This window comes from Chiloscyllium plagiosum, chromosome 1 (assembly GCF_004010195.1).
Source record: "Chiloscyllium plagiosum isolate BGI_BamShark_2017 chromosome 1, ASM401019v2, whole genome shotgun sequence".
NCBI classification, from domain to species: domain Eukaryota; kingdom Metazoa; phylum Chordata; class Chondrichthyes; order Orectolobiformes; family Hemiscylliidae; genus Chiloscyllium; species Chiloscyllium plagiosum.
The window spans coordinates 828728-853844 of NC_057710.1; positions in this window are offsets into that span (position 1 = coordinate 828728).

A 25117-nucleotide genomic window follows, 5' to 3' on the forward strand; every position below is an offset into this window, starting at 1 on the left:
CTCATTCCTGAAGAAGGGCTTATGCCCAAAACGTCGATTCTTCTGCTCCTTGGATGCTGCCTGACCTGCTGCGCTTTTCCAGCAACACATTTTTCAGCTCTGCTGTGCTTTTCCAACACTACACTCTCAACTGAACAGGTGCTGCTTGATAGAACTGTTGATGACAACTTTCATCACTTTACTGATGATCAAGAGTCAACTGACGGTTCAGTAATTGGCTGGGTTGGATTTGTCCTGCTTTTTATGTAAAGGACATTCCTGTAATTTCCACATTGTCTGGTAGGCGCTAGTGTTGTAACTGTACTGGGTACAGCTGGTTAGGGAATTGGCAAGTTCGGGAGCACAAGTCTTCAGTACTATTGCCGGAATGTTGTTAGGGACCCTAGCCTTTGTCGTATCCAGCTTGGCACACCCTCCTCATTCCTGAAGAAGGGCTTATGCCCGAAACGTCGATTCTCCTGTTCCCTGGATGCTGCCTGACCTGCTGCGCTTCTCCAGCAACACATTTTCAGCTCTGATCTCCAGCATCTGCAGACCTCACTTTCTCCTCAAAGATAGTATCCAGTGTCTTCAAATCATTTGTTCTTATCACAGGGAGTGAATTAGATTGGCTGAAGACGGGTATCTGTAATGCTGGGATCACTGGAGGAGGCTGAGATGGATCGTGCACTCTGCAATTCTAGCTGAAGATTGCTGTGAAAGCTTCAGCCTTATCTTTTGCACTGATGAGCTGAGCTCTTCCATCATTAAGGATAACGATATTTGTAGAGTCTGCTGCTCCAGCGAGTTGTTTAATCACCCACCACCATTCATGACTGAACATGGCAGGACTGCAAAGCTTATATCTGATCCATTGGTTGTGGGATCACTTAGCTCTGACTATCACTTACTGCTTATATTGTTTGGCATGCAAGTAGTCCTGTTTGGTGGCTGTATCAGGTTGACACCTCATCTTCAGGTATGCCAGGTGCTTCTCCTGGAATGGTGTCCTGCACTCTCCATTGAACTAGAGTTGATCCCCTGGCTTGAAGGTAATGGTTGAGTGGGGGCATTAGCCAGGCCATGAGATTATAGATTGTGCTGGGGTACAACTCTGCTGCTGTTCACTGGAACACAGAAGATTGACAGTAACCTGATAAAAGTTTATAAGATTGTGAATGGCATGGATAGAGTGTGAAGTATGAGATTTTTTCCAGAGTGCAGGGGTCAATTACTCGGGTACACGGATTCAAGGTATGAGGGGAAGGAGAAGGAAGGAGACCAGAATTGCACGCAATATTCCAACAGTGGCCTAACCAATGTCCTGTACAGCAGCTACATGACCTTCCAACTCCTGTACTCAAAACTCTGACCAATAAAGGAAAGCATACCAAACATCGTCTTCACTATCGGATTTGGTTTCAGAAATGTGCCAAAGATTTCAAAACAAGAGCCACCTTGGACTGAAAGCATTAACTCTGTTTCTCTCTCCACAGATGCTGCCAGAGTTGCTGAGTTTCTCCAGCATTATCTCATTTTACTTCAGATCACCAACACCTGGTTGAATTGTTACAGTGCATAAGGATGCCATTGAGCCCATCAATTTCGGACCAGTTTTATTCCTGTGAGCCAACCTCCTGCCTTTTCCCCATACCTTGTGCACTATAATGACCCAAATAATCACCCCATACCCTTTCTGAGTGCCTCAATAGAACTTGCCTCCCCCACATTTCCAGACAGTGCATTCCTGACCCTAATTACTCCGAACGAGAAAGATTTTTCTCACATCACCCTTACTTTGTTTGCTCATCACTTTTTAATCTGTGCCCTGCTTGTTCTTGTTTCTTTTAATAGCAGGAACAATTTCTCCATCTCTAATCTGTCCAGCCCCTGCTCATGATTTTGAAAACCTCTGTCAGATCTCCCCCTCAGCCTTCTTCTGTCCGAGGAGAACAGTTCCAATTTCTTCAGTCTATCCTCGTCCCTGAAGCATCTCATTCTTGGAACGATTCATGTAAATCTCTTCTGCATTGTCTCTCCAATACGTTCTCATCTTTCCTATACTGTGGCGCCCACAACTCTACATAATATCCTAGCTGAGATCTAACAAGTCTCTTATACAAGTTTGATATCACCTCCTTGCTCTTGTACTCTGTGCCCTTCTTAATAAGGCTAAGGACAGTGTTTGTGTGCTGTATTAATTTCCCTCTCCACCTGTCCTCCCACCTTCAACGATCTATGCACAAAAACACACAGCTTCCTCTGCTCCTGCACCTCCTTTAGAATTAAACCAGCTTTCCCCCCATTTGATCTTGTCTTTCAATGTTCTTCCAACCAAAATGCATTACCTCACTTCTCTCTATTGAACCTCATCTGCCACATATACCCCACTCCACCTACTTGTCAGTGTCCTTTCTGAGTTCCACACTGTCCTCCTCAGTTTACAATTCTTCCCAGTCTTTCTCATCTGCAAACACTGACATTAACCATATTATTAATAAGGTGCCAAGAACCAACCCCAGGGAACTTCACTACAAACCTTTCTTTGGTCTGAAAAAGATCCATTGCCCATTACTCTCTGTTTCCTGTCAGTCAGCTCAGATTAATCAACTTTGCTAGCCTGACCGATAATTCCCTTCATGTGTCTGTTGTGTGGCACTGTCTCAAGCTCCTTCTTGAAATTCATGTGCATCACATCAACTGCATTACCCTCATCACATATTTCCATTACCTCTTCAAAAACCTCCAGCAACTTAATGAAACATGATTTCCTGTTTATAAATCTGTGTTGACTCTTCCTATTCAACCCAGCTTTTTCTGTGTGATAACTAATTGCCTCCAGATTAATTGTTTCATGAAGTTTCCCTGACTGGTCTGTAATTGTTGAGATTATTCTTACACTCTTTCTGGAGGAAGGCAGTAATGTTTGCAGTTCTCCGGTCTTTTCACACCTCCCCCAAGTCCAGGGAAGACTGAGTTTATGACCAGTGCCCACACACTTCCCCTCACTTCCTTTAAAATCTTTGGATGAATCTGATCCTGTCCTTGTTAGTTTTAAATACTAACAATCTGTATGAGACTTCTTCCAGATTAATTTTAAACCAATCTAGTCACAGAGCTTCCCCCTCTGTCCCCATGGCCTGGGCAGCATCTCCTCTTTAGTGAAGAAAGATGAAAAATGTAATGATGTGAGGTAGAATGATGCCCCTAGTGAATGAGCAGGAAATGTAGAGGTGGATTCGTAGTTTGAGAGAATAAGGTTGGAGTGAGCTACTGACTTGATGCTAAGGACCGCAGACTATAAGAGTATGTAAGATGTACTTGCAGTGATAAATTTAGACTGCGTGATTCTGTGATTCTAAGGTAGCAGAGAGAAGATGGCGTGATATTCACTTGCAGCATAGGAAGTTGTTAACTTTATCAGGCATAGTTTCTGTCCTTTTTGAGGGTTCAAACACCATTGCCATCGAACCTGGGTTGTATGAGTCTAGTAAAAAGGCCTCTTGGTTCTCCTCAGTGTGAAAAGAATGCCAATCTTTCCATGCTCCTGTCCAGAAACATCTGCAGACTATGTGCATGAGACAGAAACCATCTATTGAAAACTTCTCAACAAGCATCTCTTGAGTTGTCGGAGTGATCATCACAGCCTCAAGGGAACTCTTGGTTGGCAGGATTGGAAATGCTGGTCAGCTTTTGATTTGGTATGATTTGATTTATTGCAGTCACATGTACCGAAGTACAATGAAAAGGTTTGTTTTGCAAGCAATACAGGCAGATCCTAGCAAACAATGACATACGGATCATACGGTGCTGGACAGAGCAAAGCAAACAGATTACACTGCACAGGAGGAGCCCAAAGAAAGATCAACATTAGCAAGGTTGACATTACTTGAAGTTAGAGAGTCCATTCATCAGTCCACTTCCAGCAGGGAAGAAGCTGTTTCTGAACCTGTTGGTATGTGTGTTCAAGCTTCTGTATCTTCTGCCTGACAGAAGAAGTTGTTGGAGAGCATTAGCAGGGTGGGAGGGTCCTTTGATGATATTGGCAGCCTTTCTGCAGCAATAAATGGAGTCCATAGAAGGCAGGTTGGTTTTGTTGATGTTCTGGGCTGTGCGCACAACCTTCCGTAGTTTTTTTCCAGTCCTGGGAAGAGAGGTGCTGTATCAGTCTGTTATGCAATTGGACAGAATGCTTTCTATGGTGCATCACAGCGCCAGGGACCTGGGTTCAATTCCAACCTCGAGTGACTGTCTGTGTGGAGTTTGCACATTCTCCCTGTATCTGCATGGGTTTCCTCTGGGTGCTCCGCTTTCCTCCCACAATCTGAAGATGTGCAGATCAGGTGAATTGGCCATGCTAAATTGTCCATAGTGTTAGGTGCATTAGTCAGGGGTAAATATAGGGTAGGGTAATGGGTCTGGGTAGGTTACTCTCTGGAGGGTTGGTGTGGACTTGTTGGGCTGAAGGGCCTGCTTCCATACTGTAGGGAATCTAATCTAATCTAATCTGTAAAAGTTGGTGAAGGCTCTAATGGACATGTTGAATTTCCTAACCCACCTGAGGAAGAAGAGGCATTGTTGTGCCTTCTTGACCATCGCATCTACATGGGAAGTCCTGGATAGATTGGTCGGTTATCGTCACTCCAAGAAACATGACACTGTCAATCCTCTCAACCTCAGCTCTATTGATGTGGATGGGGTTGTGTTTCCCTCCATTCTTTCTGAAGTCAATGATCGGTTCTTTTGTTTTACCGACATTGAGACATTTGTTATCATTGCATCACAATACAAAGCAATCTATCTTCTTTCTGAATTTTGACTCATAATTGTTTGATATCCATCCTATCAGCAAACTTGTATATGGTGTTTGTTTGGAATTTGGCTACACAGTCGTGGGAGTACAGTAGGGGTCTGAGAACACAGTCTTGGGCGGGCTTCAGTATTAAGGGTTATTGTGGAGGATGTGCAATTGTCTACTTTCACTGATTTCTCTCTATGGGTTAAGAAGTTAAGGATCCAGTTGCAGAGGGTGGAGGCAAGACCTAGGTCTAGGATGTTTGAGATTAATTTGAAGGGGATGATGGCATTGAAGGCGAAGCTGGGATTCATGAGTAGGAATCTGACGTAGGTGTGCTCATTATCCAGATATTCCAGAGAGGAGTGTAGGGCTAATGAAAATGGCATCTGCTATGGACCTGTTACGTTGCAGGGATTTGAGGCATGCTGGGAGGCTCAAGTTGATGATAGCCATGACCAGCCCCTCAAGGCACTTCAAGATTATGAAGGTTGGAGCCACTGGGCTGCAGTCATTAAGGCACATGTGCTTTCTTTAGTACTGGGATGATTGTGGTCATCTTGAAGCGGGTGGGAACTTTGGCTTGTAGGAAGGAGAGGTTGAAGATGCCAGTCAATACCTCCGTCAACTGGTCCACACAGGACCTAAGTGTGCAGCTGGGGATTCCGTCCAGGTCCATAGCTCTCCTTGGGATGACTCTCAAGAAGAGAGTTGGGGAACACCTGGATTGACACTTTTGGCATGCAGTCTTCCACACACTTGCTAATGGAGTTCGTGACGGAGGTGGTGTATTCATCTAAGTTGTCAGCTGAATTCTTGAATGTGGTCCAGTCCACCGATTCCAAGCAGTCCCAGAGAAGCTCTTCCGCTGTCGCAGACCAGCATTGTACCACTTTCAATGAAGGATCCTCAGTTTCAGCTTCTGCTTATAAGCTAGGCGGAGGAACACAGTAATGAGATTGGATTTTCCGAAGTGTGGGAGGGGAATGGACCAGTAGACGTCTCTGATGGTTGTGTAGCAGTGATCCAGGATAATTGGTCCTGTCGTGCGGCAGGAGATGTGTTGGTATTTTGGCAGCACTCTCTTGATGTTGGCCTGGTTGACTTTGCTGGCCATGATGAGTAAGGCCTCTGGGAATTTCATCTCTAGAATATTTGTGGCAGTGTAAATTTCATCCAGAGCATTCTTCACATCTGCCTAGGGTGGTATGTAGACTGCTATCAGGATGGCAGAGGTAAACACATGCAGCAGATAAAAGAGTCAGCATTTTATTGTAATGTATTCCAGGTCTGGAGAGCGGTGCCTCACCAGGGTCGCCATGCCTGAGTACCAGGAAATGCTGATTAGGAAGCATACCCATACACCCTTTGCTTTATCCGAAAATGCTGTGCGGTCATGCGATGTATTAAGAACCCCTCAGCTTCCAAGGCATAGTCAAGTATAGCAGGAGTGAGTCGTGTCTCCGTAAAACAGAGCACACAGCAGTCTCTCAGTTCTCTCTGGAAGGTAAGTTTCGATCGGAGTTCATCTATTTTATCTTCAACAGCTTGGACCTGCAATAGCTGACCTTTCAATATGTAATCAGACCCTTTGAACCTAGAAGGTGTCACCAGTGATGAGAATATTGGTCACACTCACCACCCACAAATCATGGAACTCAAGCAGCATATTGCTTTCAGGGGTAATGAGCTGAGAAATGTGTGTGCGGATTAGTTAAATTATCCCAGTGGCATGCAATGCCTTGCAAGACATCTGACACCATATTGTAACTTCAAAAAGGCGTAATCTGCCTCACGTCTCTAGGCAATAATAAATACGTGGAAGTGCCGGTGTTGGATGATGGTGTACAAGGTCAGAAGTAACAGCACCAGGTTATAGTCCAACAGGTTTATTTGAAATCATAAACTTTCGGAGCATTATTCCTTCGTCTGTGATTTCACCTGACAAAGGCACAATGCTCCAAAAGCTTGTGATTTCATATAAACTTGTTGGATTATAACTTGATGTCATGTGAGCTTTGACTTTAACAACAATCAAATATATCAAGGCTACAAAGAGGGTGTGGGGAAATTGAACTTACTGAGTTCTCCAAAAAGAGCCAGAATGAACTTGATGAATCAAAGAGCCTGTTTTCATGTTGCAAGGAACTCAATCTATAAGCAAACTAGAAAACAAACCCACAGTGAACTGAGATTTCACTGCACAGCTAAAAAATTGGCAAGTGGAAACTAAATGAATTATAACTTGCACAGATACTTGGAAAGGAAGTATTCACAGAGCCATGATGAAAGTGTTTGAATGTCAGGCAAATTAGACAGCTCTTTCAAAGAGTTGGTATTGGCATTATAGCCCGAGATGCCTCTTTCCTTACTTGAAATCTTTTTGGATCTATGAAAACAAAATGCGAGGTCTCCTTAGAATGGTCTCAATTACTGAAATTGTGCGCATCTATGTGGTTATCGGCTCTCCTACCTCTCACTCCTTTTCTGATTGTTTATGTATTCAATTGCCATGACTTTTCCTTCACTTGTTGCTGACTGACCTATGATCCCTTGAGAAACACTGGGGAACATATTGTTATATCGGTGAGCACAGCAAGTCCACTTTGTTATTTCAGTGAGAGATGCTTCATTTCAGACCACGTACTTTTGTTTGTCTGTTCTCTGACGTAGGAGGTTGAGCATACAACATGCACCAGTTTAGAACTGTGTGAGAGAGAGACTCAGGAACAAATCCAGTGTTCTAAATAATTTACATTGGCAATGGTTTGTTTTTTTTCCTATTTGCATCTTCATCAATCCAGTTCCTCAGGAATCGGTTTGTGAAATCTTACTAAGTGTAGTTTACCTCATGATTGACCCCATGACATATTTAATGGAGTAAAATAGCACAAGGTGCTTCACAGGACTATGACCACACATGATCTGACTCCAAGTCACATCAGAGTACATGAGAACAGATACTTAAAACATTTGTTAAAGTGTTTGGTTTTAAAGAGAGTTAGAACGGATAGTGTGAAGCAGAGGCAATTCGAAATTTCCCAAGATTTGGGCCAATGCAGCTGAAGACAAAATTCCCAATTGTGGAGTAATAAAAAGAAAGGAACACTCAAAGGGTGAGTACTAGGCAATTTCAGATAGCTTGGAAGGCTGTTCGATTAGAAAGACTTCAGAAAGAGAGAGTGGAGGGACAGGATTTAGAAACAAGGATTAAAATAAGATACTGCTAAATTAAGGATAAATGTAGAGAAAAGGCCCTGTTGTCTACCTACTGCACTAACAAAATCCAACTCTATACCTATACTCGTCCGACTTTCCTACACAAGTTCCACAGCCTTGAATGTTATGACAACTTAAGTGTTCATCCAAGTACTTTTTGAATGTTGTCAGGTTTCCTGCCTCAACTACCCTCCTGGGCAGTGCATTTAACACCTCGCCACCCTCTGGGTAAGAAATATTTTCCTCAATTTTTTTAAGGTCTAAATACTACACAACAGTAGTTAGCGAATTTTGAGAAGATTTGTAGCTTAGGTTGAGGTTCTGGATGTAGGTTTGCTCGCTGAGCTGGAAGGTTCGTTTTCAGATGTTTCGTCGCCATACGAGGTAACATCTTCAGTGAGCCTCCAAATGAAGCACTGGTGGTGTAGCCCGCTTTCTATTAATATGTTTGAGTTTCCTAGGGTTGGTGATGTCATTTCCTTTGGTGACACAATTTCCTATGGCGATGTCATTTCCTGTTCCTTTTTCTCAGGTGGTGGTAAATGGAATCCAAGTCAATATGTTTGTTGATAAGAGTTCTGGTTGGAATGCCATGCTTCTAGGAATTCTTGTGCGTGCCTCTGTTTGGCTTGTCCTAGTATAGATGCGTTGTCCTAGTTAAAGTGGTGTCCTTCCTCATCCGTATGTAAGGATACTAGTGAGAGAGGGTCATGTAATTTTGTGGCTTGTTGATGTTCATGTATCCTGGTGGTTAAGTTTCTGCCTGTTTGTCCAATGTTGTGTCAGCAAGCAAACCTACATCCCTTATCAATGTAGTATTTTCCTCCATCCCTCCTCCTCTAACCAAAAAAAAGTGGAGGGGTAGAGAGAGTAGTATTGCAAAATTTGTTGGTAGCAGACTAAGAAATGAGGCTTTGGCTTCAGAGAACAGCAGCTCAGTTAAAAAGTACAGGTAAGCTCAGGTAAAGTTTTGTTAACAATCTTTTTTTAGTTTTACAGCAGTCAAGATGGTAGTTAGGGCAGTCACATGTTCATCCTGCAGGATGTAGGAGCTCAGGGAGACTTCCATCATCCCTGATGACTACACTTGTGGGAAGTGCACCACAAGTGGGGAGACCATGTCAGGGAGCTGGAACTGGATGCACTCAGGATCATCCGAGATGCTGAACGTTTCATAGATAAGAGTTTCAGTGATATGGTCACACTGAAGGTGCAAGCAGAGAGTAACTGGGTGACCACCAGGAAAGGTGTAGGCGAAGAGTGAATGTAGAACAAAGGGCCGTAACGCTCTTCGGTCCTCGATATTGTGCTGACCTTTCACCTTACTCTAAGATCAAACTAACCTACATACCCTTTGTGAACCAGATTAGTTCTTTCAATATCAACGACAGTTACACAACAATGGAAATAGGAGGCTGGAAGAACATAGCAAGCCAAGCTTGAAGAATGTTTTGGTGTAACCCTTCGTCAGGACTGTGATGGGTGTAAAGGGAGCTGCAGATAATGGGGGTGGGAGTTTAGATGGGGTATGGGCTGAGTGGTGAACATGTTCACAGCACACAAATGACTGACCTCCTGCCCTCCCTCTCTCTCCCCACACTTTTCCTGGAGTTCTACATAGGGGTGAACCCTAAACCCCCTTCCCCAGATATTCTGTCGAATATTGTCCTGTACAGGACAGAGGTGGAACTTGTCAAAAAGTTATGTCTGTCTGTTTGTGTGTGTGCTATTTGGAGACTTACCCCACAAAGGCAGCAGCAGCCATACTGTTGGTATCCACTCCAGCTGCCCCAGAACAGGGAGCAGACTTAACAGAAATCTATGAGCCCCAGAGGAGAGGCATTGAATTGATTAACCGAATAATCAATTATCCGAAAGAAATAGCGCCAGCCCATCGAGGTTCCTCTGTATTCCCTTCCTATTCATGTATTTATCCAGGTGCTTCTTGAATGCTGCTATTGTGTCTGCTTCCATCACCTCCTCGAGCAGGACGTACCAGACACTCACCATCTTTTCTGTAAAAAACTTGCCTTGCACATCCCTTTTAAACATCTCCCCCATCAACATCTTGAACCTGTGTCCCCAAGTAATTGATCCCTCTGCTCTGGGAAAAAGCCTCATACTTTGCTCTCCATTTATGCCTATCACAATCTTATAAATTTCTATCAAGTCGCCCCTCAGCCTTCTGCGCTCCAGTGGCCCTGTTGGTGAGGAATGATGTTCAGTCCCTTGCGAGGAGGACATAGAATCAGGAGATGTAGAGTCAATATGGATAGAGCTGAGAACTTCTAAGGGTAGATAGACCCTAATGGGAGTTATCTACAGGCCCCCAAGCAATAATCTGGATGTAGGGTTTAAGTTGAATAAGGAGTTGAAATTGGCCCGTCGCAAAGGTATTACAACAGTTGTTATGGGGGATTTCAACATGCAGGTAGACTGGGAGAATCAGGATGATACTGGACTCCAGGAAAGGGAATTTGTGGAGTGTCTCTGAGATGGATTCTTAGAACAGCTTGTACTGGAGCCTACCAGGGAGAAGGCAATTCTGCATCTGGTGTTGTATAACAAACCGGATTTGAGCAGGGACCTCAAAGTAAAGGAGCAGTTAGGAGGTAGTGACCATAATAAGTTTTAATCTGCAATTTGAGAGGGAGAAGGGAGAATTGGGAGTGTCAGTATTGTGCAGTGGAGCTATGAAGGAGGGGCTGGCCAAAGTTCAATGATTCAATATCCTAGCAGAGATGGCAGTGGAACAACAATGGCAGGTATTTCTGGATATAATGCAGAAGGTGCAGGATTAGTTCATTTCAAAGAGGAAGAAAGATCCAAAGGGGAGGCAGGGGTGGCCATGGCTGATGAGGGAAGTTAAGGACTGTATGAAGATAAAAGAGAAGTATAACATAGCAAAGATCAGCTGGAGGGCTGGGAAACTTTTAAAGAGTAACAGAGGATAACTAAAAATGCAATACACAGAGAAAAAATGAGGTATGAAGGCAAACTGGCCAAAAATATAAAGGAGGTGAAGGAAAAGAAAAAAAATGGTTAAGACTAAAATTGGCCCCTTGAAGACAAAATTTATTATGGGGAACAAGGAAATGGCAGAAGTGTTGAAAAGGTACTTTGGATCTGTCTTCACTGGGGAAGACACAAGCCATCTCCCAGATGTAATAGTGGCTGAAGGACCTAGATCAATGGATGAACTGAAGGGAATTTATATTAGGCAGGAAATTGTATTGGATAGACTGTTAGGTCTGAAGGCTGATACGTCCCCGGGACCTGATGATCTGCATTCCAGGGTACTTAAAGAGGTGGCTCTAGAAATCTGAATGCATTGGTAAGCATTTTCCAACGTTCTATAGATTCAGGATCAGTTCCTGCGGATTGGAGGGTGGCTAATGTTGTCCAACTTTTCAAGAAAAGGGGAGAGAGAAAACAGGGAATCATAGACCAGTTAGCCTGACGTCAGTGATTGGAAAGATGCTGGAGTCAATTATAAAAGATGAAATTATGTCTCATTTGGATAGCAGATATGTTCAGTCAGCATGGATTTATGAAGGGGAAATAGTGCTTGACTAATCTTCTGGAATTTTTTGAGAATGTAACTCTGAAGACGGACAAGGGAGATCCAGTGGATGTAGTGTACCTGGACTTTCACAAAGCCTTTGATAAAGTCCCACATAGGAGATTAATGGGCAAAGTTAGGACACATGGAAATGGGGACAAAATACTGACTTGGATTGAAAATTGGCTGGCTGACAGGAAGTAGAGTCGTGATAAACAGGTCCCTTTCAGAATGGCAGGCGGTGACCAGTGGGGTACCACAAGGTTTGGTGCTGGGACTGCAGCTGTTTACAATATACATTAATGATATAGATGACGGTATTAAAAGTAATATTAGCAAATTTGCTGATGACACTAAGCTGGGTGGCAGGGTGAAATGTGAGGAGGATGTTATGAGAATACAGGGTGACTTGGACAGGCTAGGTGAGTAGAAGGATGCATGGCAAATGCAGTTTAATGCGGATAAATGTGTGATTATCCACTTTGGTGGCAAGAACAGGAAGGAAGATTACTATCTAAATTGAGTCAAGTTAGGTAAAGGGGAAGTACAACGAGATCTAGGTGCTCTTGTACATCAGTGAATGAAAGCACGCATGCAGGTACAGCAGGCAATGAAGAAAGCTAATGACATACTGGCTTTTATAACAACAGGAATTGAGTATAGGAGCAGAGAGGTCCTTCTGCACCAGGGCCCTGGTGAAACTGCACCTGGAGTATTGTGTGCAGTTTTGGTCTCCAAATTTGAGGAAGGACATTCTGGCTATTGAGGGAGAGCAGCGTAGGTTCAAAAGGTCAATTCCCGGAATGGCGGGACTATCATATGTTGAAAGATTTGCGCGACTGGGCTTATATCCATGAGTTTAGAAAGATGAGAGGGGATCTGATTGAGACGTATAAAAGGATTAAAGGATTGGATGCTCTGGAGGCAGGAAGCATGTTTCTACTGATGGGTGAGTCCAGAACCAGAGGACACAGTTTAAAAATAAAGGGTAGGCCATTTAGAACAGAGTTGAGGAAAATTTCTTCACCCAGAGAGTGGTGGACATATGGAATACTCTGCGCCAGAAGGCAGTGGAGGCCAGATCTCTGGATACTTTCACACCTCTTAAAGATAGTGGAATCAAGGGTTATGGGGATAAGGCAAGAACAGGATACTAATTGTAGATGATCAGCCATGATCATAATGAATGGTGGTGCTGGCTCAAAGGGCTGAATGGCCTACTTCTGCACCTATTGTCTATTGTCAAGTCTTTGTTGTCTAATCTAACCTTTCTTCAGAGCTAAAAGTCCATGTATGAGGTAACATCCTAGTAAACCCTTTCCAAAGCATCTACATTGTTCTGGTAGTGTCTTGACTAGAACTGTACACAATATTCCAAGTGTGGCCTAATTAAAGTTCTATACAGTTGCAGCATAACTTGCCTATCCTTTTATTCAATTCACCTTCCAAAGAAGGCAAGCATGTTATGGCCTTTTTTACAACCTAGTCAACCTGCGTTGCCACCTTCAGTGATCTGTGAACCTGCACACCCAGATCCTTCTGCAAATCAATACGCCCAAGGGTTCTACCATTCACTGTATAATTTCCACTGTACTTGACCTTCCAAAGCACATCACCTCACATTTGACTGGATGAAACTCCATCTGCCATTTTTCTGCCCATGTCTCCAACAGATCTCAAAAGTGTGAAGATAGGTAAGTCATCTGGGCCAGATGGGATTTATCATACGATTCTCTGGGAAGCCAGGGAGGAGACTGCAGACCCTTTGGCTTTGATCTTTATGTCATCATTATCTACAGGTATAGCGCCAGAAGAGGATATTGTTGTTCCTTTCTTCAAGAGGGGGAGTAGAGACAACTCTGGTAATTATAGACAAGTGAGCCTTGCTTCAGTTGTGGTAAAATGTTGGAAAAGGTTACAAGAGATAGGATTTATAATCATATAGTAAGGAATAAGTTGAGTCATGGTTTTGTGAAAGGTAGGTCATGCCTCAAAAATTTTATTGAGTTCTGTGAGATGGTGACCAAACACGTGGATGAGGGTAAAGCGGTTGATGTGGTGTATATGGATTTCAGTAAGGCGTTTGATAAGGTTCCCCATGGTAGGCTATTGCAGAAAATACAGAGGCATGGGGTTAAGGTTGATTTAATGGTTTGGATCAGAAATTGGCTGGCTGAAAGGTGGCAGAGGGTGGTAGTTGATGGGAAATGTTCATCCTTCAGGATCTATTAAATGACTGTTCGTCATTTTAACAAATGACCTGGATGCGGGCACAGAAGGATGGGTTAGTAAATTTGCAGATGACGCAAACGTTGGTAGAGTTGTGGATAGTGCCGAAGGATGTTGTGGGTTACAGAGGAACAAAGATAAGCTGCAGAGCTGAATTGAGAGGTGGCAAATGGAGTTTAATGCAGAAAAGTGTGAGGTGATTCACTTTGGAAGGAGCAACAGGAATAAGAGTACTGGGCTAATGGTAAGATTCTTGGTAGTGTAGATGAACAGAGAGATCTCCGTGTCCATGTACATAGATCCCTGGAAGTTTCCACCCAGTTTGACAGGGTTGTTAAGAAGGCACAGGGTGTGTTAGCTTTTAGTGGTAGAGGGTGTGAATTTCAGAATCATGAGGTCAAGTTGCACTTGTAAAAAATCCCTGGTGCCGCTGCACTTACTGCGTACAGTTCTGATCACTGCATTATCAGAAGGATGTGGAAGCTTTGGAAAGGGTTCAGAGGAGATTTACTAGGATGTTACCTGGTATGGAGGGAATGTCTTATGAGGAAAGGCTGAGGGACTTGAGGCTGTTTTCGTGAGAGAGAAGAAGGTTGAGAGGTGACTTAATTGAGACATATATGATAATCAAGGGTGAGATAGGGTGGACAGTGAGAGCCTTTTTCCTCGGATTGTGATGGCTCGCACAAAGGGACATAGCTTTAAATTGAGGGTGATAGAAATAGGACAGATGTCAGAAAGTAGTGAGGCGTAGAATGGCCTGCCTGCAACAGCAGTCAATTCACCAACTTTCAGGGCATTTAAATGGTCATTGGAAAGACATATGGATGGAAATAGAACAGTATAGGTTAGATGGGCTTCATATTCATATTAAGCTAACCTTAAACACTAGGGACATGTCAGGTAAGCATCTCTTTTTTACTTTGTGATAAGGGACTAGCAGGGATGGCAGTGCAGAGAGAGCAATGTTCCTCCTGCATGACGTTTGAGGTCAGGGATGCCATTAGTGTCCCAAACAAGTACATCTGCAGGAAGTGCACCCAACTCTCGCTTCTCCAAGTCCATGTTAGGGAACTAGAGCGGGAGCTGGATGAACTTCGGATCATTTGGTAGGCAGAAGCTGTGATAGATAGGAGTTCCAGGGAAGTAGTTACTCCGAGGCAAGAAGAAAGCTGGGTGACTGTTCGAAAGGGGATAAAACAGTCAGTGGAGGGATCTCCTCTTATCGTTTCAGTGAAAAACATGTATACCGTTTTGGATACTGTTGAGCGTGATGACTTACTGTTGAGGGGCCAAGCAGTGAGGCCCAGGTCTCTGACACAGAGCCTGTTCCTGTTGCACAGAAGGGAAAGAGGGAAAGGAGGAGAGTGTTAGTCATTGGGGACTCAATAGTTAGAGGCTCAGATAGGTTTGTTGGAATTGAACGAGACTCACAGTTGGTGTGTTGCCTCCCAGGTGCCAAGGTCCGTGACATCTAGGATCATATCTTTGGGGTCCTGAAGGGAAAGGGTGACCAGCCTCAAGTCGTTGTCCATGTAGGTACCAATGACATAGGTAGAAAGAGGGATAGGGATGTAAGGCAAGATTTCAGGGAGCTAGGGTGGAAGCTGAGAGCTAGAACAAACAGAGTTGTTATCTCTGGTTTGTTACCCGTGCAACGTGATCGCGAGGCAAGGAATAGGGAAAGATATCAGCTGAAATGTGGCTGCAAGGATGGTGCAGGAGGGAAGGTTTCAGGTTTTCGGATAATTGGGGCTCATTCTGGGGAAGGTGGGACTTATACAAACAGGATGGTCTTACTCGAACCAGAGGGGTACTAATGTCCTGGGTGGGAAATTTGCTGGTGCTATTTGGGTGGGTTTAAACTAGCTCAGCAGGGGGATGGGAACCGGAGGTGTAATTGCAGTGCACAGGAGGATGAGAGTAGGAAGGACAGGGACAGGATTTCACGGTCACAGGAATATTATGCAGACAGCAAACTGGTTTGAAGTTTGTCTACTTCAACTCCAGAAGTATCTGAAAAAAGGTAGGTGAGCTTGCAGCATGGATAGGTACCTGGGACTTCGATGTTGTGGCCATTTCAGAGACATGGATAGAGCAGGGTGAGGAATGGATGTTGCAGGTTCCAGGGTTTAGAACTTTCATTAAAAACGGGCAAGGCAGTAAAAGAGGTGGAGGCGTGGCCTTGTTAGTCAAAGACAGTATAACGGTGGCTGACAGAAATTTTGATGGGGACTCGTCTACTGAGGTAGTGTGGGCTGAGGTTAGAAACAGGACAGGAGAGGTCACACTGCTTGGAGTATTTTATAGGCCTCCGCAGAGTACCAGGGAGGTGGAAGAGAGGATTAGCAAAATTATTCTGAGTAGGAGTGAAAGGAACAGGGTGGTCATTATGGGGGACTTTAACTTCCCCAACATTGACTAGAAATGTTATAGCTCTAGTATGTCAGATGGATCAGTTTTTGTTCAATGCCTACAGGAGGGTTTCCTGACACAGTATGTCGAAGGGCCGACAAGAGGGGAGGCCACATTAGATCTGGTGCTTGGTAATGAACCAGGCCAGGTGTTTGACTTAGTTGTAGGTGAGCACTTTGGAAAGAGTGTTCATAATTCAGTTATGTTTAGTTTAGCGATGGAAAGGGATAGGTACATGTCACAAGTCAAGAGTTATTGATGGGGCGAGGGCAATTATAATACGATTAGGCAAGAATTAGGATGCATGGAATGGGGTAGCGAAATGCAGGGGATGCAGACAATCGAAATGTGGAGCTGGTTTAAGGAACAGATATTGCTTGTCCTTGATAGGTATGCCCCTGTCAGGCAGGCAGGAAGTGATAAGGTAAGAGAACCATGGTTTACTACAGAAATTGTTAAGAAGAAGAAGGAGGCCTATGTGTTGATAAGGCAAGATGGTACAGATGAGGTGATGGAGAGTTACAGATCAGCTGGGAAGGATTTAAAGAGAGAGTTAAGAAGAGCAAAGAGAGGACACGAGCAGTCTTTATCAAACAGAATAAAGGAGAACCCTAAAGCTTTCTATAGAATTTGAGGAATAAAAGGATGATTAGGGTAGGAATAGGGCCAGTCAAAGACAGAAGTGGGAAGTTGAGTGTGGACCCTGTAGAGATCGGAGAGGTGCTAAATGAACATTTCTCATTGGTGTTCACTCAGGAAAAGGAGAATATTGTAGAGGAAAGGAATGAAATAAGAGATATTAGAATAGAAAGAATCGAAGTGAGTTACGAACAGGTGTTAGCAATTCTACAAGGAGTGAAAGTAGACAAGTCCCCTGGGCCAGATGGGATTTATCTAAGGATTTTCTGGGAAGCTAAAGAGGAGATAGCAGGGCCTTTGGCATTGATATTAGAGTTGTCATTGTCTACAGGTTTAGTACCTGAGGACTGGAGGATTGCAAATGTTGTGCCCTTGTTCAAGAGGGGCAGCAGAGATGGCCCAGGTAATTAGAGACCATGAGCCTTCCTTCTGTTGTAGGAAAGCTTTTGGAAAGGATTGTAAGAGATAAGATTGAAAATCATCTAGCAAGCAACAATTTGATTTCAGATAGTCAGCATGGTTCGTCAAGGGCAGGTCGTGTCTCACAAACCTCATTGAGTTTTTTGAGAAGGTGACCAAGCATGGAGATGAGGGTTGGGCAGTTGACGTGGTATACATGAACTTCAGTAAAGCCTTTGATAAGGTTCCACATGCTAGGCTGATGGAGAAAATGCAGAGGCATGGGATTGAGGGTGATTTAGCATTTTGGATCAGAAACTGGCTTTCTAAAAGAAGGCAGCGAGTGGTGGTTGATGGAAAATATTCAGTCTGGAGTCCAGTTACCAGTGGTGTGTCACAAGGATCTGTTTTGGGAACCACTGCTGTTTGTCATTTTTATAAATGACTTAGACGCAGGCATAGGTGGATGGATTAGTAAATTTGCAGACGACACTAAAGTCGGTGGAGTAGTGGACAGTTTGGAAGAATGTTACAGGTTGCAGGGGGACTGAGATAAACTGCAGAATTGGGCTGAGAGGTGGCAAATGGAGTTCAATGCAGCTAAGTGTGAGGTGATTCGCTTTGGGAAGAATAACAGGAAGGCAGAATACTGGGTCAATGGAAAGATTCTTGGTAGTGTGGATGTGCAGAGGGATCTTGGACTCCATGTGCATAGATCTCTGAAAGTTGCCACCCAGGTGGATAGTGCTGTTAAGAAGGCATAAGGTGTGTTAGGTAGAGGGATTGAGGGATTGAGTTCCGGAACCGCAATATCATGCTGCAACTATACAAAACGCTAGTGTGGCCACACTTGGAATATTGTGTACAGTTCTGGACGTCCCATCACAGGAAGGATGTGGAAGCATTGGAAAAGGTGCAGAACAGATTTACCAGGACGTTGTCTGGTCTGGAGGGAAGGTCTTACGAGGAAAGGCTGACAGACTTGGGTCTGTTCTCATTGGAAAGAAGGCGGCTAAGGGGGGATTTGATAGACACAAATAAGATGATCAGAGGATTAGATAGGGTAAGCAGTGAAAGACTTTTTCCTAGGATGATGACGTCAGCTTGTACGAGGGGGCATAACTACAAGTTGAGGGGTGATAGATTTAAGACAGATGTCAGAGGCAGGTTCTTTACGCAGAGAGTGGTAAGGGCGTGGAATGCCCTACCTGCTAATGTAGTCAACTCAGCCACATTAGGGAGATTTAAACAAGCCTTGGATAAGCATATGATGATTTTGGGATAGTGTAGGGGGACGAGCTGAGAATAGTTAGGTCAGCGCAACATCGAGGGCGAAGAGTCTGTTCTGCACTGTAATGTTCTATGTTCTATCTCCTGCTGTATCTTCCTCATTATGCACAACTCCACCAATATTTATATTGTCCACAAACGTACTAATTAGACCAGCCACGTTTTCCTCAGAATCATTTATGTCGACCACAAACAGCAGAGGTCCCAGCATTGATCCAAGAAACATAGAAAATTTACAACCCAGGAACAGGCCATTCGGCCCTCCAAACCTGAGCCGATCCAAATCTCCTGTCTAAACCTGTCGCCCAATTCCTAAGCATCTGTACCCCTCTGTTCCCTACCTACTCATGCATCTATCCAGACACATCTTAAATGAATCTACCGTGTCTGTCTCTACTACCTCTGCTGGCAACACGTTCCAGACACCCACCACCCTCTGTGTAAACTACATGCCACGTGTATCCCCCTTCAACTTTTCACCTCTCACTTTGAAAGTGTGACCTCTCATTACCTAATCCTTCACCCTGGGAAAAAGCTTATCTCTATCTACCCTGTCTACACCCTTCATGATTTTGAAGACCGCAATCAGGTCCCCCCCAACCTCCTTTTTTCTAATGAAAACAATCCTAACCTACTCAACCTCTCTTCATAGCTAGCACCTTCCATAACGGGCAACATCCTCATTAGCCTTCTCTGCACCCTCTCCAAAGCATCCGCATCCTTTTGATAATGTGGCAACCAGAACTGTACACAGTATTCTAAATGCAGCCAAACCAAAGTCTTGGACAATTTCATCATGACCTGCCAGCTCTTATACTCAATATCCCATCTGATGAAGGCAAGCATACCATATGCCTTCTTGACCATTCTATCCACCTGTGCAGCAACCTTCAGGGACCTGAACTCCCAGATCTCTCTTCTCATTAACTTTTCCCAAGGCTCTTCTGTTCACTGTATTCTTCACTCTAGAATTAGACTTCCCAAAATGCATCACCTCACATTTGCCTGGATTGAAAGCTCCGCCCAACTCTCAGTATATCCTCCTGTATTCTTTGACAGTTCCTCATGCTTTCTGCTACTCCATCAATTTTCATGTCATCTCCAAACTTGCTGATCATACCAACAGTGCCCTCTTCCAGATCATTTATGTCTATCACAAACAACAGTGGCCCCAGAACTGATCCCTGTGGAACACCACTGGTCACCTTTCTCCACTACTACTCTCTGTCTCCTGTTGCTTGACCAGTTCTTTATCCACCTAGCTGGAACACCCTCTACACCGTGTGACTTCAATTTCTCTATTAGTTTACTATGGGGAACCTTATCAAACGCCTTACTAAAGTCCATGTATATGACATCAACAGCCCTCCCTTCATCTATCAACTTGGTCACTTCCTCAAAGAACTCTATTAAGTTGGGAAGGCATGATCTCCCCTGAACAAAACCATGTTGCCTATCACAGATAAGCTCATTCTTTTCTAAATATAAATAGTACTGAGGGATAAAATCTTTCTCCAGCAACTTCCCCACCGCTGACATCAGGCTCACTGGTCTGTAGTTACCCGGAATATTCCCATTACCCTTCTTGTACTGGGGGACAACATGAGCAACCCTCCAGTCCTCCGGCATCTCACCTATGTTTAAGGATGCCACAAAGATATCAGTTAGTGCCCAAGCTATTTCCTCTCTCGCCTCCCTCAGCAACCTGGGATAGATCCCATCTGGTCCTGGGGATCTGTCCACCTTAATAACCTCTAGCCTACCCAACACATCTACCCTACTTCTGTCAATGTGATCCAGACTAATCAAACTTCTATCTCTAATCTCAAGATTCATCATGTCTTCTCCTCAGTGAACACTGATGCAAAGTAATCATTCAGAATCTCACCCATTCTCTCAGCTTCGACACACAGCCTTCCTTCATTATCCTTTAGTGGACCAATCCTTTCTCCAGTTACCCGCTTACTTCTTATATGAGAATAAAAGGCTGTGGGATTCTCCTTAATTCTGCTCGCTAAAGCTTTTTCATGACCCCTTTTAGTCGCTTGATTCCTCTTTTAAGACTGGTCCTATCCTTCCGATATTCCTCCAGGGCTCATTCTGTTCTTAGTTGCCTGGACCTTATGTACTCTTCCCTTTTCCTCTTGGCTAGTCGTACAATTTCTCCTGTCATCCACAGTTCATGAATCTTGCCTTTCCTATCTTTTGTTTTCAACTGGACCTGCCTATCCTGCACTATCTTTAACCTATCTTTGAAAGCCTCCCACATATCAAATGTGGACTTCCCTTCAAATAGCTGTGTCCAATCCACATTTCCCAGCTCTTTCCTAATTTTGATATAATTGGTCTTGGCCTAGTTTCATACTCTTTCCTTAGGACCACTTTCATCTTTGTCTATGAGTATTTTAAAACTTACAGAATTGTGGTCACTGTTCCCAAAGAAATCCCCCACCGCAATTTCTACCACTTAGCTTGGCACATTCCCTAACACCAGGTCAAATATGACCTTTCTCCTTGTCGGACTATTGACATACTGCTCTTGAAAACTCTCCTGGATGCTTCTTACAAATTCTACCCCATCCTGACCTCTGATACTAAGTGTATCCCAGTCAATGTTGGGAAAATTAAAATCTCCCATCACCACTACCCTATTGCCTCTACATGTTTCCATAATCTGTTTACCTACTTGTTCTTCTCCCTCTCGCTCACTGTTGGCAGGCCTGTAATATAACCCCAACAATGTAACTGCATCCTTCTTATTTCTTAGCTCCACCCATAATGCCTCACTCCTCAAGCCCTCCATAATATTCTCCTTTAGCACAGCCGTAATATCATCCCTGACCAGCAATGCCACTTCACCCCCAACCTTTTACTTTCCTCCTTGTCCTGTCTGAAGCTTTAATATCCTGGAACATTTAGTTGCCAATCATGCCCTTCCTTCAACCAAGTCTCTGTGATTGCATTAACGTCATACTCCCAGGCACCAATCCAAGCCCTAAGTTCATCTGCCTACCTACTATCCTCCTTGCATTAAAGTATATGCATATCAGGTCACCAGTTCTTTTGCGATCCCTGTGGAACACCACTAGTCACAGCCCTCCATTCCGAAAAATATCCTATAACTGCTTCCCTCTGTCACTTATGACTAAGCCAGTTCTGTATCCATCTTGCCAGCTCACCTCAATACTTCACCTTTTGTACCAGTCTGCCATGAGGAACCTTGTCAAAGGCTTCACTGAAGTCCACGCAGACAACATCAACAATTTTTCCCTCAATCAGTTTCGTCACCTCCATAAAAACCTCAATGAAGTTAGAGAGGCATGACCTCTTCACACAAACCATGTTGTCCATCGCTAATAAGTCCATGTGCTTCCAAAAGCATATAGATCATGTGCCCAAGAATCCTTTCCAATAATTTCCCTATTACCAGTGTAAGGCTCAGAGGCCAGTAATTTCTTGCATTATCCTTGATGCCCTTCTTAAACAATGAGACTAAATTGACAACTCTCCAGTACTCTGGGACTTCACCTGTGGCCAAACAGGAATGCAAAGATGTCTGCCAATGCTCCAGCAATTAGTTTTAAAATAGTGATGGAAAGGGATAGACCGAATCTACAAGTTAAAGCTCCAAATTGGAGAAAGGCAAATTTTGACAGTATTAGGCAAGAACTTACCGGAGTTGACTGGGGCTGATATTCACAGTTAAAGGACAGCTGGAAAATGGGAAGCTTTTGAAAAATGAGATAACAAGAGTCCGAAGACCGAATAATCCTGTTAAGGTTAAGGGTAGGTGTAGGGAATGCTTGATGACTTGAGAAATTGAGGTTTTGGTCAAGAATAAGAATAATACATACGTCAACTCCCTCAAAGAGTATAAAGGCTGTATTAAAATCACACAACACCAAGTTATAGTCCAATAGATATATTTGGAAGCACTAGCTTTCAGAGCGCTGCTCCTTCATCAGGGAGTTATGGAGTATCAGACACAGAGACAGACCCATACACTCATGCAGACTCTCTCTGATACACTCCCACATGCACCCTCTCAGACTTTAGTTTGATCAAAAACGGCATGAATACATGTAAGATTCTGTAAATCACTTTTTTAGATTAAAATCAGTCTGAACATCATGGCACAGACAGCCTCACACAGGGCATCTCACACCTTCAATGCATTATCTGAGCCAACATGGCACCTATTGTTAAAGTGCACTTGAGAATGTAACTTTAAGGAATTCTTGAATTTACATATCAAAGAACTGAAACCAATACGCCCAAACTAAAAGATGAGAGACTGAACAAACAATCCAGGTATTTTTCAATATATAATTTCAGTCACCTCACACTGTAAATTTTTGCTATAAATTCTGTGTCCTATGATCTTATACTCCACTACCACCTGATGAAGGAGCAGCACTCCAAAAGCTAGTGCTTCCAAATAAACTTGTTGGACTATTACCTGGTGTTGTGTTATTTTTAACTTTGTACACCCAGTCCAACATCGGCACCTCCAAATCAAAGACAGTAGGAGTATACTGAAGAGGGAAATCAGGAAAACAAGAAGGGGTCATGAGATAACTTTGGCAAATATATTTAAGGAGTGATTCTACAAACACATTCAGGGCAAAGGGGTAACAAGGGAGAGAACGGGGCCCCTTAAAGATCAGTGTCTAGATTAGAGTGGTGCTGGAATCCCTTACCCCTTAAAGATCAGCAAGTCCTCCTTTATCAGGACTGCAGGAAATGGGGGAGATTATAAACAAATATTTTGCATCAATGTTTACTGTAAGAAGGATATGGAACATTTAGAACATGAGGAACATCATGAACAATGTCCGTATTATAGAGAAAGTAGTGCATAAAGGTAGATAAATCCCCTACACATGCTCAGGTATACTCTGTAGGAAGCTAAGAAAGTGCTTACTGGGCCCTTGCTGACATATTTGTAACATCAATAGCCACAGGTGAGGAGCCAGAAGACTTGGGGTTGGCTAACATGATGTCACTATTTAAGACAGGTGCTAAGGAAAAGTCAGGGAACTATAGATAGGTGTGCTTGACATCTGTGGGTGGCACGGTGACACAGTGGTTAGCACTGCTGCCTCACAGCGCCAGAGCGGGTCGGATTGGACTTGTTGGGCCAAAGGGCCTGTCTCCACACTGTAAGTAATCTAATCTAATCTGTGGTGGACAAGTTGTTGGAGGGAATCCTGAAGGACAGGATTTACATGTTTTTGGAAAGGCAAGGACTGATTAGGGATAGTTAATATGGTTTTGTGTGTAGAAAATCATGTCGCACTGACTTGGTGTTAAAGTGGAGATTTTGAGACGACCTAGGGAATCCCCTGTGGACTCAGACCTGTAAAGCCTCTCTCTTGGTTTGTCCCAGAGATCGTACTCTTTGGAAGTCTGGAATAAAAACCTATTACAAAGAGTTTAGTTTTATTTTAGTCATCCCCTTTATTCACTAATAGCATCGTTGTTACAACATAACACTGATACCTATAAGCTAAACTAACTAGGTTCTAAAACCTAGAAGAGTAGGTACCAGCTCTTCAAGTGTCCCAGCAGGCTACTCTCATGTACTGATACAAAGTGGCTTCCTTTATACAAAAGTTTTTTTTAAAAATTGCATATTCTTAATTAGACAGATAACAGTGAAAGGCAATAACTCGTATGGAAGAAAAGTTAATTCACAGGTCTGTGTACGCTGCTACAGGCGTATCCTGTCTGATTAGGCGTTCTTGCCTAATCACTCCTACAGGCCCTAAGCCATTCAGCAGGTGGGAAAAACATACCCAGCCGAGTTAGGTGCCTGCTAGCGAGATGAACTCCTATCATAAAGAGGTACCAGTCTGAGCTAATTGGAGAGTTCATAAGGTAACCTTGCACAGCTCACATGTCTGATACAATTATTTTACAAAATGACTTCTTAGCAAGGAGGGCAAACATTTGACAATAAAATGGCTTCCTGACACACTGTGTCAGAATCTCTTCAATGTTAGGTTTAGAATACTTTTTAAGCTAGGAGCAGACTCCTGCTTCTTAAGCACTGAATCATTCTGTACCTGAGGCTGAGATGTTACCATAAGGCTGCATTTCAACTGACTCATTAGTCTTTGAATTAACATGCTTTGACTTCAGGGCTGTGATTCAAATTCAAATAAGACATAAGACTGATTAGTTAGAATTAACGGTGGGGCAGTCTGTAAGGTCTGTAGAGTGGTCTGCAAGAACAGCAAATAAGTCCAAGCTTCATCAATATTACCTTTTACAGAGTTTGTATTTAATAACCGGTAATGGCTACTCAATATCATTAAAAAGTCCCAAAATGAAATTAAATGCAATCCATAGCAGATAAGCACTGAGTTAGTTTTCTACTAGCTCCAACAGCCTCAGCACTAAAATGGTCTCTCTCTCTCGTGTCCTTTTGAACTCTGAAGTCAGGCATTTGTAACAGTAAAGATTTTTTTTCTCTCTGTGTCTGCCCCGCTTGCAAGGGTAATAAGAATCCATTATAATTAACAGCATCTGACCGTTAATTACAAAGCTTTTGATAGTACCAAGTTTTGTTTCAGGGTCAGATTCAA